Source organism: Mytilus galloprovincialis, chromosome 1, assembly GCF_965363235.1.
Source record: "Mytilus galloprovincialis chromosome 1, xbMytGall1.hap1.1, whole genome shotgun sequence".
NCBI classification, from domain to species: domain Eukaryota; kingdom Metazoa; phylum Mollusca; class Bivalvia; order Mytilida; family Mytilidae; genus Mytilus; species Mytilus galloprovincialis.
Genome location: NC_134838.1, coordinates 85387028 through 85402577, shown reverse-complemented (window position 1 = coordinate 85402577; position 15550 = coordinate 85387028).

Below are 15550 nucleotides of genomic sequence, written 5' to 3'. Positions count from 1 at the left end.
AAGTTGAAAAGCATTGAGGATAAAACATTCCAAAAAGTTGTGCTAAATACGGCTAAGGTAATCTATGCCTGGGATAATCGGAAGTTTTTCGAAAAATTCAAAGTTATTTAAAAAAGAAATTTATAAAAATGACCACGTTATTGATATTCATGTCAACACCGAATTGTTGACTTCTTGGCTGGTGATACCCTCGGGGACGAAACGTCAACCAGCAGTGGCATCGACCCAGTGGTGTAAATAGTTATCAAGGGTACCAGGATTATAATTTAGTATGCCAGACGCGCGTTTCGTCTACATATGGGGCAATATGCGTAATTGTTTCTCCATAGGAGATAATGGTAACGTTTTCTTTTGTTACTCAGCCCATATCGTAAACTTGTAAATGTATGATGACTTGTTTCGAAGCTGAGACATTTTTACACATGTGGTTAAATTTTCGGGGTACGAAGTGTGATTCATTTTCCCGTAAATTAGCAAACCCCGAGTATCCTTTTGCGATGCGGCTCCTCCTGGTAAAAAATCCCATTTTTAACACAATAAGTTCTTTGAAAATTTAATACTTTGTACACATTTAATAGCTCCAGAGATTTTACACATTTATTCTGTGTTCCCCTACTTTCTAAATTAACACAAATGGTTCAGCTCAGTCATTTGTTTATCATAGAAATGTGTCAAATATCACTACACGGAGATTTTTTGTTTACACGTGACTTTTGAGTTCCTCATTTCAAGGTGCATTAGGGATATTGTCCCATACGACTCATCAGTGACGCTCATATCAAAATATTTTTGAAGCCAAACAAGTACAAAGTTGAAAAGCATTGAGGATAAAAAAATTCCAAAAAGTTGTGCCAAATACGACTAAGGTAATCTATGCCTGGGATAATCGGAAGTTTTTCGAAAAAATTCAAAGTTATGTAGAAAGGAAATTTATAAAAATGACCACGTTATTGATATTCATGTCAACACCGAATTGTTGACTACTGGGCTGGTGATACCCTCGGGGACGAAACGTCAACCAGCAGTGGCATCGACCCAGTGGTGTAAATAGTTATCAAAGGTACCAGGATTATAATTTAGTATGCCAGACGCGCGTTTCGTCTACATATGGGGCAATATGCGTAATTGTTTCTCCATAGGAGATAATGGTAACGTTTTCTTCTGTTGCTCAGCCCATATCGTAAACTTGTATATGTATGATGACTTGTTTCGAAGCTGAGACATTTTTACATATGTGGTTAAATTTTCGGGGTACGAAGTTTGATTCATTTTCCCGTAAATTAGCAAACCCCGAGTATCCTTTTGCGATGCGGATCCTCCTGGTAAAAAATCCCATTTTTAACACAAAAAGTTCTTTGAAAATTTAATACTTTGTACACATTTAATAGCTCCAGAGATTTTACACATTTATTCTGTGTTCCCCTACTTTCTAAATTAACACAAATGGTTCAGCTCAGTCATTTGTTTATCATAGAAATGTGTCAAATATCACTACACAGATATTTTTTGTTTACACGTGACTTTTGAGTTCCTCATTTCAAGGTGCATTAGGGATATTGTCCCATATTGAAATCCATAGTTCTGATTTTTCCAAATATGTTTAGCTGATCTTCATCGGTATGACATTCTGAATAAATTGTGTATTTTTGTCCATTTCTGAAAAAAAATAAAGTCGTTTCAGCACTATATGGCAATGACACTTTTATCGCTATATTCATTTATTTTTAATACAATGTGTATGTATAATTAATTTCTTCCAGTATACCTTCACTATTCAAAACAAGGACAAAACTTCTGATGATAACCTTCAATTACAATATACAGACCCTGTTAAAGCATTCCGTAATATTTTCTTGTGTCTAAAAGTGCATTTTGACAGAGAAATTATGCAAAAATGTAGATTTTATAAAAAAAAAATAACACCAAAATAATTATTCTTTCTAGTGGACATTTGGTATCTAATACTGTGGAAACCCCTCTAAACTACTGGGAAAGTCATTCTTATCATGTAACTCGAGTGCAATGAAGTGCAAATTTTCTAAACTTGTCCTTTCACATAATTCTATTTGAGAGAAAACAGGTTTTTACATGTATTTCAGTGAAAACCTTTTATCAGTGAGAAATTCACATGAGGTATTAAAGGAAACATTGTGACATCACCTGTATTATGGCGTCATTAAATAACGACTGATCAAAATAGTGTTAAATGCAGTGTTACATGAAAAACAGTTACCGCAAGATTTAACTCTAAATATCGAGTCTAAAAGATCAGTAACTAAGTCTTTTCATTTAATATCAAGACCATAGCCACAGTTTTTATATTAGCATATTTCTAACATATCGACTGTAATTTCAATTGCACAAATACCATAAATAAATAATTTAGAGCTTGCCTAATAAAACAAAATGCTTACCTGCTAATCAGGACATTTTGAAACCTCTAGTTTGCCATCTCAAGTTAAAAAGTAATGATATGTCTGGAACTGAAATAAGACAAAACATTTACTCAGGCTGTGTTATCATTTAATTTAAATACATAAGTATTATTGAGAGAGAAAAATCTAATTCTTGAAAGTTTTATTACAAAGGAAGAAAAATACTTCTCCCTTGTGACTTAGCCACCTTCATTTAAACCGTTTATATTAGAAGCAATGAGTAGTAGCTAACTAGCTTAATAGTTGAATAGCAATATTGTTTTCAAGAAGGTTTGACCCTCCCCCTTTTGCACTGAGAAATGACAATATCTTGTGTTTTGCTCGTGTGCATTAAAAATAGTAATTCATGATTTTCTTAATACATGTACATGTCTTTTTCCTGTTTATTTGCATATGATATCTACTGACCAGGGTCAAATCATTTGATAAAAGCAAATGTGATGATGTATCTCACTTTACTCGTGTGAAGTGTGTTATCTCCCTTGATTATCAGTTATTCCTGTAGACCAGAGTGATAATTACATAACAAAGACTAGATTGTGTCATGTTTACTTACAATTTAATAATATTATATGTAAGTTATTTCTTGCCTTTTTCAATAAAATAAACAATTCCTTCCAGATCTCTCGGGGGTAAACAAAGTTATGATTGTGCCAAAAAAAGGGTTCAGCCCCGTGCCAGTAATGCATTTTAAAAGCGAAAATTTCATTGACTTTTTGCTGATCTTTATCAATAATATTTATCTTAAACCTTTTATGATAACAAGTTATAAATAAAAAAACTACTAAACATCATTTTCACAATTTTCTGTGGTGTACAAGGTGAAATTATCTGAAGATATCTCTGCAATTTTTCTTAGAAGATGGGGCAATATGCGAAATTGTTTCTCCATAGGCGGTAATGGTAACGTTTTCTTCTGTTGCACAGCCCATATCGTAAACTTGTATATGTTTGATCGCTTGTTTCGAAGCTGAGACATTTTAACATATGTGGTTAAATTTTAGGGGTACGAAGTGTGATTCATTTTCCTGTAAATTAGCAAACCCCGAGTATCCTTTTGCGATGCGGCTCCTCGTGGTATAAAATCCCATTTTTAACAATATAAGTTCTTTGAAAAATTTAATACTTTGAACACATTTAATAGCTCCAGAGTTTTTACACATTTATTCTGTGTTCCCCTCCTTTCTAAATTAACGCAAATGGTTCAGCTCAGTCATTTGTTTATCATAGAAATGTGTCAAATATCACTACACATACATTTTTTGTTTACAAGTGACTTTTGAGTTCCTCATTTCAAGGTGCATTAGGGATATTGTCCCATACGACTCATCAGTGACGCTCATATCAAAATATTTTTGAAGCCAAACAAGTACAAAGTTGAAGAGCATTGAAGATCAAATATCAAAAAGTTGTGTCAAATACGGCTAAGGTAATTATTAAATTTATAAAAATGACCACATTATTGATATTCATGTCAACATCGAAGTGTTGACTACTGTGCTGGTGATACCCTCGAGGACGAAATGTCCACCAGCAGTGGCATCGACCTTACCGTGGGACAGTGGTGTTACCGCACCAAATTAGAAAATAACTACACAACTCTGTTGAAAAAGGCTGATATATAACTCGTCAGATCGAAGAACACAGACCGGACGTAGCATGGTATTTATTCATCCCCACAACAACAAAAAACTAATCACAGATAAGAGAGTACCTGCAGGTACTGACAGCTAGTTCAAAGTCTGTAACAAATGTTTTTAGACTTAAACATAAATCAGTACACATCCAATGTCAAAATATAGGTATCAATAAATTGTAGTACTTTAAAAGTGCATATGTGTTAAAGGGCATACGATACAGTTTTGATCCCGTATTTAAATTTTGATAAACATTTCCATATACTAGACTATTTTTTACCTGATTATATTAAATATGTAATAAAAAAAGATGCCTTCATGTGCTACTGTTTGAGTAAAATTAGGTCGAAATTTTGTATATTTGCTCAAAATTCGGATTTGTGGCCGTATTTTGTCTTCAAAAGAAAGACATAACTTTTTTGTTTTAAAAGATAAACACAAATTGGTTTTTGTTAAAAAATTTGTAATTTCTGATTTTTATTAGTATTCTAAATATTTATACATTTTTTATTCAGAAATAACTCATATTCATCAAATGTTCATGAATGTAGAAAAATAAAGGCAACAGTAGTATACCGCTGTTCAAAACTCATAAATCCATGGACAAAAAACAAAATCGGGATAACAAACTAAAACCGAGGGAAATGCATTAAATATAAGAGGAGAACAACGACATAACACTAAAATGTAACACATATAGACACAATCCCACGAGAATAACAAATATAACATATATATATAAAACCAAATACATGAATTTGGGATAGACAAGTACCGTGACACGTCTTATCGCAATGTGAATTTACACTCAAAAATAAGAGAAAACAAACGACACAACGTTATAATGTAATACACACAGAAACGAACTATAATATAACAATGACCATATTCCTGACTTGGTACAGGGCATTTTTAAAGGAAAAAATGGTGGGTTGAACCTGGTTAAACAACATAATTTTTTGCTGTATATTTATCAAATTTAAAAGAAAATGCACTATTTACGTTTTCATGAAAATTGGCACACATAATCTTCTCGTGTAATCAAACCAAATGGCATTTTAAAACAGAAGGGTCCATGAACTCTTTTTAAAGTTAAATAAGTTTGAATGATACAAATCAGTCGAAAATTGAATCTTTTCCCGATAAGTCATAGTTTGACCTCACCAGAATAACAATTACAATAGCAACGTCATTACCTCCCCTGTAACTGTATCGTATGCCCTCAAGGTTGTATGGGTGTCTTTCGCCATCTTGGATTGTACAAAACAGAGAATCTAAGGTCCAAATTTTCTATCAAGTTAGCAAATTTGATTCCGGAATGTAGATATTTAATGTGAATTTTCATTTAAAAGAACCAATTTATAAGAATATAACTTATAAATATTTATATTTTTACAATTGTAGATTAGTTTTGGTTGTTTTTTTAATATTTTCAAATTGGTATTTTAAGGGGAGGTAACTATAAAACAGTGCATTTTCTGAAGGAATCTACATGGAATTTTCCTATTTTGTATTTTAACCAGAAAAAAAATGCGGTGACCATATCTTTTCTTTTGATATTCTCAAAGCATTGTCTGAAAGCTATCTTTTCCTAATTTATCTTACAATTCTATCATTTTGTTTAGTTTCTAATCACAAAATGGTGTTTTTTCATGTATAATCCATACAAAATGTGTCATTTTGTCACAACCTGTAGCTTGAGAAAATGCGTGAAATGACGTGATTTATTTAAAACATCCACTGTTTTTATATGTTTTATACTAAACTTATTGATAGGTTATTAAGATATTTTACAAAGTAGACGATTTGTTATAAGACGTTTGATGTAAGGGTTTCACACATGCATCCTTATTTATGGTTGATTTTGAACACTTCATGAACTATGCCGAACAACACCCTGTTTTTTTTCTCACGTAGATCTCAGCTACTCTGCTTCACATTGCACCAAATGCGGAAAAAAGTGGTCAAACTTTTCCGGATAGCACGAACAGACGACTAACGGATACAATAAAAGGTTTACGGTGACAAAACTGCGCTGTGGTGAGACTCAAATTCAAATTTCTCTCTGTCGGTGCACTGACTGATATATGAGTCATTATAAAAAAGTTCAAATTTCGACAAGGTAATATTTTGAAAAATGATGTCATTGTTTAAAACATTTGAAAGTGGCCCTCTATTCTATAGTATGGTAGCAATGCTATTCAGAAATGTGCAATGGGTAAATGAAGAGTTCCTTCAATTTTAACAATTGTAGGTCATCCTTTGATAGAATCGTGTCAATGTGGTTACCAATTTAAAAACATACATTTAGGTACTAAATATTATTGTTAAACATCAAACAACTATTCCAATTTGTTGTTTAGGTTTAAATTACGACTAATTGACATTATTCATATAGCTGTGCATTATATTCAAACATAAATTTCAGAATACATTGTCGTAAAAAAAGTTGGCTGTCCTAATTATGGCCGTTGCTAATACTAAAAAAATCACTTAAACTGAATACATGTAAAATGTATAAGATTGAATGATAATAATATACCTAACCCTTCGTATACGACCTAAAAACACTTTCATTTATAATAAAACTAAAAAAAATGTCGCATTTTTATATAGTAACACCACTGACCCTTCAGTAACTCCAATGACATAAAAGTATCACCATTGACATCACATTTCAAATTTTACTTTTATTAAGTACTGAACACAAATCCAAGAACACCGAGCAAAAGAAAAAGATAAAAAATGCTTCTTAGGCTAAACAATCTCAAAATATATAACATAACATCCATTACTAAAAATGTTAATATTGTTACTAAATAGTGTCATTGGTGTTACCAGCATACATCAGTTTGTGACAACTTTGTATATGTAATACATGATATTGTTAAAACATTGTTAAATAAGTATTGTTTTTCATAAATATATAATATGATGTTTCGTTTGTTAAACATGAAAGAAACACAAAACACTGCTGATTGTTTTTGATGTATTCAGTGGTGATACTAAACTGGTCAATAGTGTTATTTTATTTAAATGGTCTCACCATTGACAGTAACACCAATGATTTAAGGTGTGTTTTAAGATTCAGTTACGAAATAAGTGCTCCATTCCCCTATTCTATATGTTGTTACTGGTGCATTTTTCTATAATCAATATATTTCATAATTCAAAGTTAAGGAAATGTTTTCAAAAAATGATTTTTACAAGGGTACATGTACACCATGGATACTATTTTCATTTATGATATAGCTTTTACTTGCTTTTAAGATTTTTTCATTAAATTTTCAACAAATTTTTTTGTTTTCTTTTTCATAACATGCTTACAGCATGTACAGGTAGCTTGCTAAGGGAGAAACTGTTGTAAATGACCAAATCTTGCGAAAGATAACTCTTATCCTACTCATTGGTCCTTTGGTCACACCATTGACTAAAAAATGTTACATTTCCTTTTGGTGAAATTTTTTTATTATTAAACCAACATACACCTCCTAAATCATTAAAAAATGTTTGTCTATATCAAAATGCAATAAAAAGTGATAAATCATAATAAAAAATGATATGAATAATAGCCCTATTTCAAGTCTGAAAGGATTTATAGTAACAAATAACAGTTAATTATCTCCAAGGGTTTAAGAAAACATTAAGGATGTTTTTATAACATTTCATACTATAAACTGTATATTGTGTATCACAAAAAATGCATATCTAACATATGCAAGTGTTATTTTATGTTATTTAGTGAACTATAGTATGGGATGGTTTAATTATTAATTATTTATAGGTATGTTTGTATATAATATGGTTTTGGCAATACTTAATGAAGTTTTATATGATTCACTTTGGTTTTGTCCTTACATAACATGTTTCTTTCATTACTCGATGTGGTTTCACCATAATTCAATTCGATTGTGACATAAAATAATTGTTTGAAACAGTATTTGATGTGGCAGTGGGTTAACGTTATGTTGCTGTTTCATTATATGATGTAGTTTTGTTATTCAGTAATGGCGATTAGGTAATTCTTAATTTGATTTTATGCCATTTAGTTTACATACTGATATTTCAAAATCTTACGATATCACAATTGATGTGTTCGCTCCAGTATTTGATATTGTCCTGTCATTCTATGATATTTATATCAAATTACTTGATGAGGAACAACAACGTGACCTTTTTGTTCTACGTTTTTCATGTTTCGTTTTTTAATGTGCTTCGAATGAGTATAGTTTTCATCGAGTTCAAGTTCAAATTAACGTTTAGTTGTTGTTTAAGGTTTTTTTTTGGAAAAAGGCAAAGGCTGACAAAAACGCACAATAGAAAGATAACATTATTTCGGTCATAAGGTTGATATCCCAAATCCAATTTTGCCGGCTGTTTAAAAACATTTTTTTTAATAAGTGTAACGTTGACTGTAGAAATTCTATTTATCGGTAAAAATTAACTAAACTTACAATGCAAAACATGGTAATACATTGTCCCAATAAGGCCTTCAAAAGAAGTGATATTACTTACTTTTGGAGTGTGAAATGTAATTAATAAATTTCATGCTTTTAATGGTGATTTCGAATCTGTTCAAAGTTTTTAATGTTTTACTCTATATACCACTTTGCCTCGCAATACAAAGAAGTGCACACGTCTAATTCTATTGGCATTTAAGTATTCAGAATGCGAATACACATCATACATCATTGTATAAACTCGTTTAGTTCATTTATTTAGTAACGACAAACAACAGAACTGTGTCAATTGTATCGACTTTGATATTAAATATGCCCTTGAACTTTTGCTAGATAACATTTGTGTTCGCTATGGAGATTCCGGTTATCCTCAGGTTATCTGAATTTCATTGGGGACTTACTGTGCACTAATTATTGCGGACCTGTTTCTGTATTGTTATGAGCTACACGTTATGACTGAAATAAGCATAGACCATTCAAAACAACACTGAAACACACATATATATATATATTTGGATGCTGTATTGGCTTTCAATCATGACGAATTCAGTTTTTACACTAAAACAATTATTCCTCCTAAACTGATTATAAATAAATGTAATACAAACAATGAACACTGCCCTTTCCCAGATCTTAACATCTATACATTTGTACCTTTAAAGGGAAGCTCAATACCAGAAATGATCTTTAAAGAAAATATTATCATTAACTATTGTTAAATATTCATTTTTAGATGGTGACGTATCTAATGTCTGAATTTCTTCGATTCGCTCGTGTATGTAACAATGTATTTGATTTTAAAGAAATTCATCTCTGTTACTATAGAACTATTACACATGAATTGTGAATTTCATAAACTAGTCAAACAAATAACTATGTTTTCCTATTGGTAAAAGGGAGTACATCATTCGTAAATAAGATCAATATGCACACATCTTACACGTTCAGGTATTTTACTTCCAATCCTTTATGCTTATATTCTAGACAAAGCACACAAATGTCGGCATTAACATCAAAAGCTTACCAACATTTATAAAATATTTATTTACAAGGGATATTGTAACGATACTGTAGTTGGGTCATTAACGATAGCATACTTTGATATCAATTTTTGATATCGGAAATATCGGAAATAAACACATTTATTTTTACATCAGTTATTGGCATGAAACGGGTAAGTTCTAATCATAAATTGTATGATGATATGATACGAAACCCGTAACAGTAGAGGTTTGCGTGATGGTCATATGATGAAGACATACTCTTTTAACTATTTTAAACTGAGGTCTGGCAGTGGCATGTCCGTAACTGCTTTCATGAATGTGTTATTGTCGTTTAACTTAGTTTCTCTTGTTACCTGTTCTGATATCGGACTTTTAAACTTAGTTGATGTATGCACAGACAAAAGGAGGTATGGTATAAATGCCAAAAAACATTATTATTAACAAGAACAGGAAGAAGGAAATATACAATATATAACATCAAAAGGCATTCTTACGAAAATGCAGAAATCTAAGAAACACACAACAGTTTTTTACCCCGCCACATTCTGTATGTATGTGCCTTTCTCGAGCCAGGTGCCTGTAAGTCAGTGGCTGTCGTTTGTTTATGTGTTACATCTTTGTTTTTCGTTCATTTTTTGTACATAAATTAGGGCGTTAGTTTTTCGTTTGACTGGTTCTTCGTGGTCATCTCGGGGCCTTTTATAGCTGACTTGCACAGATGTGTCGAAAGAACGAATTAACATCCATGCATATTTCGCCTCACATGTTTATACGATATCTCCCATTTGTTTGTCATTTATTTTCAACTTCTGTATACCAAAATACTGTTATGTTTTTTCTGCAACGACTTTTAGATTAGATGTATTTTGTATACGATAGTTAAATCTGTCACCGGGGAACATTGTGACTTGTAATGTTGTGTAACAAGAGCCTGACTGAATGGCCCCTTGTTTCTGAAACTGTGTGATGCACCTGATCACACAATGAACGATTACTCTGAATAGCAATGAGAACTCTGATACAGAGACTCTGGAGAAAACTTACTCTTGAGACTCTGGAACTAGCGATAAATAATACAATAATAAAGCATAGATATTTTTATTACAGATGGACTGTGTACAGTGAAAAGTCCTGAGTCCGAATCTTCCTTATTACAATTATAAACATGTATTTATACCCAATGGAATTGACAAGATAAACATAACAAATAACAATTAAAAACTAATTGTTCAGAGAACGATTGAAGGTCTTTCCACTAAAAACAATGTATTTTAATAAGAAAGTTGTAAAATCAAGTTCATTTCAATCGTCTAATGATAGCTTATTGTACGCTGATTCATAGATAGATGGTTTCTATACAATATTTTTTAAATAAGGGAGATAATTTGTTACTTCCGGTTTGAAAAATGTTACTTTCGATAATATTTGAATATTTAACTGACACTGATTCCAAAAATATCTGGTTCTATATACTTTTATACTAATATTATACAAAAAATAGCTACTTCCGGTTTACACAAGGTCACTTCCGGTTTTTTTCAAGGTTAAATGGTTTGATACCTTTTGCCACAAGTCTCCATCGGACAACCGGAAGTCCCTTTTAGGGCAAAATGTGATCCGTCTCTAATCAGTGACCTTCCGCCGTTTGGGATCTATTTCGTGCACTTTGTAAGGAAAAGAAGGTAGCCGCGAAAAGTAACCTTTTATCTTTTTGTTACGACTGGAGGCTACTCATGTCGTTATTTGCAGAGAAAATTAAAATGACCAATATTTATATTCTCAATAATCTCCTCGTTGCACAAAAGCATAAACAAAATAAAATAAATTATTTTCCAGAGCATTTTTTTGCCGAGGACATGAAATAAAAATGTGACTATAGGCGGTTCCATGTTCAATGCGCGAAATAGGTACAAAATAATGTTATCTTATGAAACTCTATGACAATATACATATAGAAACTACAGAATCTGGGCGATAATTTAAGATATGTTTCTATGTGTCTCTAGCATGAACAAAAAATTGTACCTGTTTTTTATGGGGGGTGAAATATGTGTTGACATTTTACGCAGATGACTCGCATCTTTTCCGATTTTATTTCCTTTGTTATTTTCTTATTTGAAAACTTTTTGTTGTGAATTTTTAATGGCTATTAAATCTTGATTTACAGATTGGGATTTTATAAAGTTTTATGAAAATATTTTGAAAAAATATAACAAAAAAACATATTTTCTGAAGACGATGACCATCAGCCATTGCGTTCTTTTCTTCCGGGGCGGGCTCAGCGTACAGACGTACATCCCATTTCTGCAGTGAAATTAAGAAAATTTGAAGGAAATATAAGTTTAAATAGTACAGAATTGTATAAAAACTGAATAACTTGACACATTTCCCAATATCTTCTACTTTTTAGGGATATTTTGTCGATTATTTCCCCGGGTATTAAATTTTGATCGAAGAAGATTCCAGAAAAATATAACTGCTTCTTTATAAATAATTCATAATGTCAGTGTTCAAGTATGAAGAAGAATTTCCACTGCTATCAAGCCCAAGGGGGGGGGGGGGGCCTTGAAATAAAACAGTTGTTGAGTAGGCCGTCGCTTCACCAACATCTACAAATTTCAGGTTTGAAAAAGCCATCTGACATGTCTGAGCAAGTGAGAAGTAGTGAGGCCTCTCAAGTGTCTGTTCATTGCAGACCCCTGGGTAAAACATACAAGGACAAAAGTTCACACAAAAAGGATTATACACCTCTTAAAATTGTTGAAGAAAATACCGAAAAGATTGCCACAAACTTGCAGACAAATATTTCTGAAGGTGATAGTCGAGTATGGTTTCCTGCTTATAATACACAATGTAAAAATATTTTAATTTATTCTCTAGATAATGATACATACCACATTGGATTACCCATTATGCAAAAATGCAGTGACAAAAATATAGCAGTTCAGTTGTCTTATAAAAATGACTTAATATTTTTTAGCATGAACAGATTTATAAGGTGCCTTGAATCTGATCCAGATCTTCACAGCATTGAAAAAGATGACCTTCCTCTCATCATACAAAATTTATTTATATTAACTGGTTGCGATTATGTTTCATTTTTCAAAGATCATGGTAAAACATCATTTTTTAAAACATTCTTCAAATACACAGAATTTATTATAAGTTCAGTTGAAAATAATGTGATAGGCAAATTATCTCTCACAAACTCTGATGACATTTCTAGTTTTCTATCATTTATTCGTTTAATTGGATGTGAATACTGGAGGAAGTGTTCTTCAGCTTTTCTAAGAGAAAAATTAGAGACCCCAGAGCAGTTATATAGAACAGTTTATAGTTCTAACCTATCACCTGAAGAGAATCATATTGCTTGGATTTCAAAAATAAGAGAGGCCCTTTATAGTAGAGTTCCATCAGAAGAATTTTATTTGCCATCTTTTGATGCATTATTTCTTCATTGGAAAAGATCTTACTGGGTGAGTAGGGTATGGATCCAAGCATACCGTGAGAATGTTCAGTATCCATCATTGACAGACTTTGGTTGGAAATTAGAAATTGATGGACAGTTGGATGTCATTTGGGATTCTCCGGAAAATTTGCAAAAAGTAATCAATAATATAAAGCTTTGGACTGCAGGCTGCAACTGTTTAAAATTAGACTGTAATAGCAAAATATGTGGTTGTAAGAAAATTAATATGGCATGTGGTCCAGGTTGTAAGTGTGGTAGTTCCTGTAAAAATAAGAATGTTAATTCACAGGTGTGCAATACAGAGGAAACAGAAGAAAATACTGCTGAGGCTGTTGCCTCTACTCAAGTGCTTTACAATTCAGAATCTGATGGGAGTGACTTTGGTGATGATGGATGGTTCGGTTTCTTTGAATTGCAAAATGTAGACGATGATGATCTCGAAAATATTATATTTAATTTTCAGTATCAACAATTAGCATAAATATTTTTCTGATTTCAATTTTTTTTTGTATTATTTGAATCAAATGAAACATTTTTATATATTTTATTTTTAAGTATTTCAAATAACCGATATTTTATTTATTTTGTAATTTTGTACTTGTGCTGTAATACTGTTGAAAATTGAAATGGCTCATTTTAGAAAGAAATCCTACAAACAATATCATGATAGGTTGTCCATAGGGTTGGTCATGTGATCTACTATGATATTGGTAGTTTATTAATTTATTTTCAAATTCAAAATTCTTTACTATTAATCTGCACACAGTATCCTGATATGTTGTCCATAGGGTTGGACATTTGACTGTTCATGATATCTGTAGCATCATTTAAGCAACAGACAAGTAATTAATTATTTCAAACACACAAATTTTCAGGCAATTGTTAATTAGAAAGATCAATAAAAAATAAATTAAAAGTACTATTTTTTAAATATTTGATGTCTCCAGGAAGATTTATAATTTTAAAACTTAATTTACAAAGATAATCTGTTTTGAAATTTATTTTTGTCATTTTTTAAAGTAGTTATATGATCTTTTATGAAATTGAGTTTTTCCTAATTCCTTTAATACTACAAAACACATTTTTGAAAGTAATGTTTAAGAACAAGTACATGTCTTCCAAACATTTATTGCATATATTATAAGGTTAACCGCATATGAAGATTTTAATATTTTTAGTTTGTCAACTTTTTGTTAGTTTTTTAACACTTTAAAAAAAAAGAACTTTGAACTAATTAAGATTTCAAACAATGTACCTTTTTAAGAGCTAAAATTTCACTTTATATAGGTAATGTGCATGATTTTGTTTCTTAAGTTTAAGTGCTCTTCCTAGTCTGGCTTATTGGGTAGATTGTACTTTTGAAGCTTGTTTATATTTTTATTTTTAAGCCAGGGGCAAAACTTTGTGAAAGTCCAGTGCACACATTTAAAATGCTTATACAGTGTATGTATATCTCCATGTACAAACAAATACTAAAATAAGATAAATTACCCCTAAATTTATGTGAAAGGGAAAAAAATCTAAATAATTTCATGGCAATGTATGAAAAAATTCAAAAGTAACATGTATTTGCCAAATCAGGATATAGCATAAGGTTGTTTTCTTCCTCTTTTATTGGGGGGGAGGGGTCTAACACTGGGTAACACGAGTTCTGCTCAAGAGTCATTACGAGTATGGAAAATAATTTCAACAGAGCTTTTGATAAATTGAATATATTTGATCATGAAATTTTAAATTATATGCTCGTGGTGGGTCGCTACAGGGCGCTGTACATGAATGTTCAGTGAATTCACCAATAAAACCGGTGGACGTGTTTCATTTAAAATCCAAAAAAGAGGGTTTAATGCAGACACATTAACAATAATAGAAGTTATTCAACTTAAAACTTCATAGTTTTTAATTCTAACTAATAAACCGCATAATCAAATTCTGGTAAAAAATAGCAAAGTAAGATCTTAAAAAATAATTTTTAGGATTTCAAAATAAATAACTGTCATTATGTTATAATTTGCAAGATAGGTTTCCCTATTGATTTAAAAAAATATTTTTTTATACATGACTTGAAATTGTAATAAAAAAATATTAGGGATAGCATTTCCAAAAGTTTTACTGAAATGCTAATAAACCCTTTATAAGAGTTGTTGCCCTTTAAATGATAAATTAGAATAGTTGATGTAAAGGAGAGGTAAAAGACTGAAACCATCTAGCCATAATTATGATGTATTTACTATTCTTCTTTGACCTAAAAATGTAAAAGTGCAAAAATCCATTTTACTTCTGTACTGTAGAATTTATTTTCCTTTAAATGTTTTTTTTTCTCACAAATTTGGGCATTTTTTTTAGATTAAAGTATTAAAATTGATTGAAATTTTAAGCAGGAAAAAAAATCACCCGAACAATAATTGATGTAAAATATTGTAAAATATTATTATTTCCTCTAAATCAACACAGAAAAACATTTTTCTCAAGATGAGTTTAATATTCAGAATGCTTTTTAGTTCATAAGAAGGACAAACTTTTGGCTTGTACATTTTCAAACAATTTC